The following is a 4794-nucleotide window of genomic DNA, read 5'->3' on the forward strand; positions in this document are numbered from 1 at the left end:
AATATCAGTCAAACATACCTTAATTTGAAAGGCATTGCCTGAAAGGGAGTTTATTAGATTGTGGACGGCATCGCCATGAATCTGGAAAGGTCATTAAATGGTCAAGGGCTCAAAGAGCACTTAGCTTAAAAAAAAAAAGGGATCTGCGGTTTTTGCTTTGCAACCCTTGTAATCAACCAGTGAGGCACTCCTTGGCTGCTCCACTTAGCATTCGTTTAACCCTTCTCAAAAGTAGGGCTGACGTGATGGAAAATCTGTGCTCAGCATTCACATTTCTGCTTACATAGTGACACAGGAAAAAACCCCCAATTTCCCAATTCTTGTGCAAAGAACCCCACCTATTAACTGTTGCAGGGTTGTGTTGTGGTGGTTTTTTTGTTTGTTTGGTGTGTTTTTTTAAAGTAACTGGATGTTAAGTTGATGCCCCGTTAAGCTAATTGTGGATGACCATGATTGTTGATGATAGACATATGGTAAGCAACAATAAATCAGATCCGTTTTACACTGCTTTGGTCAATATTGGTGTTTATCAATGGGGACCAAGCTGTGATGGATATACAGTATGGTACCTCAAGAATAGGGACGCGGGTGGTGCTGTGGGTTAAACCACTGAGCCTAGGACTTGCTGATCAGAAGGTCGGTGGTTCGAATCCCCGTGACGGGGTGAGCTCCCGTTGCTCGGTCCCTGTTCCTGCCAACCTAGCAGTTCGAAAGCACGTCAAAGTGCAAGTAGATAAATAGGTACTGCTCTGGTGGGAAGGTAAACGGTGTTTCTGCTCACTGCTCTGGTTCGCCAGAAGAGGCTTAGTCATGCTGGCCACATGACCCGGAAGCTGTACGCCGGCTCCCTCGGCCAATAAAGCGAGATGAGCGCCACAACCCCAGAGTCGGCCAAGACTGGACCTAATGGTCAGGGGTCCCTTTACCTTTACCTCTAGAATACAACACTTCTGAATACCACTTCCTGGGACACAGTTGGGGGAGGACCTTGTTTTCACGTTCTCCTGCTTCTGGGCTTGCCACAGGCAACAGGTTGAACACTGTTGGGAACAGGATGATGGACTCTGGACTGATGCAGCAGGGCTCTTGTGTTCTCATCTGGCTGTCCCCAGCATCTGCATCTGCCTCATTCATCTTACAGAGCTGTGGTTATGGTGAACACTTAGCTGGGTGTACATTAGGTAAAAGGAGGTGGCTGTCTCAGGTTGCAGAGGGGCGAGAGCAGCAGCAAGTTGTTGGAGAATAAAGCTGTATGTGCACCCCTTAGGCCAAGGGTGGAAGTCCTTGTCCCCTCACCCATGTTGAAATAAGATTCACTTGCAAGCCTGGTCAGCTGTTGCACATAGGGAGAAGGGAACCATCTTGATCACCGAAACGTCTTGGTCCAGCCCTGCACTTTACACCCATTCAGACCTTCTGCTGATCATGTGGTGGCAAGGACTCATGATAGGAACATAAGAAGCAGCCACTGGTCCACCTAGTGCTGTATTGCCTATACAGTGGTACCTCGGGTTAAGTACTTAATTCATTCCAGAGGTCCGTTCTTAACCTAAAACTGTTCTTAACCTGAAGACCACTTTAGCTAATGGGGCCTCTTGCTGCTGCCGCACTGCCAGAGCACAATTTCTGTTCTCATTCTGAAGCAAAGTTCTTAACCCGAGGTACTATTTCTGGGTTAGCGGAGTCTGTAAACTGAAGCGTATGTAACCTGAAGCGTATGTAACCCGAGGTACCACTGTACTGACAGTCAGTGTCGCTCCAAGGCTTCAGCCTGAGGACCTTCCCAGTCCTACTTAGAGACACCAAGGAAGGGATCTGGGACCGTCTGATTACAAAACAGATGTTCTACCACAGAGCTACAGCCCTTCCCAGTCTCTCACTACATGTGTCCTGTGAAAAGGGCTACCATGCTCTTCATTTTCAGGGACCAGTGTGGTTACTAACTCTCAACGATCTGCATCTTCCTTACTAAACTGCGAGTTCTTTTTTTTCTATTTTGCTTTAAAATGCCTTCTGTTTCTTTTGTTTTAGTTGTTCTTTTAAGTAAAATATTCCCTATCTTTCACACATCCTGGCAGGCGATGTGGTTTGAGGTGGGGGGGGGATGAATTCTTTCAAAGCCCACAGCTATGTTATCATATCATTCACTAGGAGGAGGGGGAGGGGGAAGGAGGAGGAGGCTGCCTGATAAAAAACCATCGCCGAGTCTTCCTCAAGAATATGTGCGCATACACGCAAGATCAAATACTTGTGAGCTGCTATCATTGTCCTGAGATTTGTTGCCGCTGCACTAATCTCCTTGTAATTTTGCAAGATATAATGGAACGATGGGCTAATCAGGACTCTGCAGCAGCTGATGTTGCAAAAAAGAGAGATTTTTTATATAAAAAGAAAAGAAAAGAAAGAGAACAGTAGAATAGCAGCCATTTTAAACTGGCAGGGGTGAAGGGAAGTTCACTGGTGTATAAAAGCAGGAATTGTTCTTGTTAAGAAAATGCTGCTGCTCCTTTCATATTGCGTAGAAAGTTAACACAGTCAGTGTGATTGCGGTTCCCCTCCCCTCCTGCAAGAGATTTGGTGTGACGTGATAGAGAGAGTGTTTGGTCCAGACTGGGGAAAACCTTGGCACAAATGTTGCAAAACTCATCGGCTGACCTTGGGCCAGTCCATTCTACTCCAACTAATCTATCTCTCAGGGATACAGTGGAGATAAAGAATGGATACAATTGTCATGTGTGAGAAACACCTTGGGGCCAATCCGCAGGACTCTCTGAATCTGCTAAGATGTGAATTGGCTCCTCTTTGCATTTGCAATGAATGCACAGGGACTGAGTGTCTGTTGCGGGCTGGGGTTTAGAACATGCACTCCATTAATCACAGGCTGACAAAGAGTGCTGGGAATATGGTAGAGATGCTCTAAGTTTTTGTTTGCCCCATATTGTGATAGTTCTATGAAGTTCCTTGGTAGATAGTGATGACGGGGAGGGAAGAGAGGGCTCCGACCATTTTCTGCTGCCATCTTTTATGTTAAGCGACAAAGAGAAAAGTACAATTGTTGAGCAATTACTTATTTGGTGCATTGGAATGAAGACTGATGCAATTCCAGGCAGAGGGCCTTCTTGGTAGTGGCGCCCGCCCTGTGGAACGCCCTCCCATCAGATGTCAAGGAAATAAACAACTATCTGACTTTTAGAAGACATCTGAAGGCAGCCTTGTTAAGGGAAGTTTTTAATAGTTGATGTTTCATTGTGTTTTAAATATTCTGTTGGGAACTGCCCAGAGTGGCTGGGAAACCTATTATTATTATTATTATTATTATTATTATTATTATTATTATTATTATTATTTTATTATTTCAAAGCGCTGAAAATTCAGAGAGGAAAGTGAGGAATTGGGCTTAGATATTCTCCTAGTAAACCCAACAGACATACAACAAAAGACAAAGCAATGGTATGGTAGCATACAGTCTTCTCTATCCTTGAGACCCCAGAAGTTGTTGTTATTATTATTACATATTTATTTATGCCCAGCTTTTCCCCCTGATGGGACTTAAGGGCTTCAAGTTGTTGGACTATAGCACCCATCATCCTTTACTCTTGGCCAGTGCTTTTTTTCTGGGGGTGACGTAGGGGTATGCATACCCCTAAACATTTTGTGAATCTAAGTTTGGCCTCATTGAGGGGCAGTATTTCAAATGAGTAGGAAAATGAGAGTACCCCTAAACATTTTTTTTAGGGAAAAAAACACTGCTCTTGGTCATACTAGGGTTGATGGGAGATGGAGTCCACCAACATTCTGTGGGATAGCTCAGTTGGTAGAACATGAGACCCTTGACCCCAAGGTTGTGAGTTCAAGTCCCACATTGGGCAAAAAGATTCCTGCATTGCTGAGGTTGGACTAGATCCCTTCCAATTCTACAATTCTATGAATATCAGGGGGCAGGGTGGTTAACAGCCTGGAGGAGGCTGATGATGCAGAAAGGTGGAAAAGTGGCAAATGAACTGAAGAAATGGAAAGAAATGCCAAACTGTTCACATTCCAGTTCTGGGATTAATTTTAGGAATTTTGCATATTAAAAGCACATTAAAAGTGGAATGCCGACCAGAGTGAACTTCCAAAACAATAAATAACCCCCACCCTTCCCTAACCACAAGTAGGAGACAAAAGAAAAGGGATAAACAGAGAACAGGTGGAATTAGTGTAGACTGCAATGTATTCTTGCAGTATAGAATTCTGCTCCTCATGCTTTCAGCTACTCCATCCCATTCCCTCTCCCACTTGGTTTCTCGCAACAGTCCATAGCTGTCCACTTACAGATTTGAAAATAAGGGATCAGCAGCCTTGAAAATAAGGGATCAGCAGCCAAAATAAGGGATTTTAGTCAAACAGCTCCTTTACTTTCCTCCATAACAGTTAATCGAAGGAGCCTCCAAAACAAATCCAAAAGACTCCCCGCCCACGAGATCGCCGCCCGCCATTGTACTCAACCAGCTCCTTTCCTTTTCCCCCACCATGTGCCCCCGCTCCAGACAGACCTTTTCCTCGGCAAGGGTGAGTGGGCCGTCGATGACATATCCATCCAATTCTGAGCACAGGTATGTTCAACTTCTGAGCTCCTCCGAGCCAAAGGCAGAAAGCCCAGCCAGCAGCCAAACGGAGCCTCAAGAGGTGGTTCCCACAGCGCAGCAAACCAGCAAAGGGGATGCAGCAAGGAAAACCACCGTCACCTCTCCACTGGGAAGCACTGAGCAAAGGCGGGTTCCCAGGCAACATAGCTGATCTGATCGGCACAAG

This window comes from Podarcis melisellensis (genome assembly GCF_964234715.1).
Source record: "Podarcis melisellensis genome assembly, chromosome: 4".
Classification (NCBI taxonomy): domain Eukaryota; kingdom Metazoa; phylum Chordata; class Lepidosauria; order Squamata; family Lacertidae; genus Podarcis; species Podarcis melisellensis.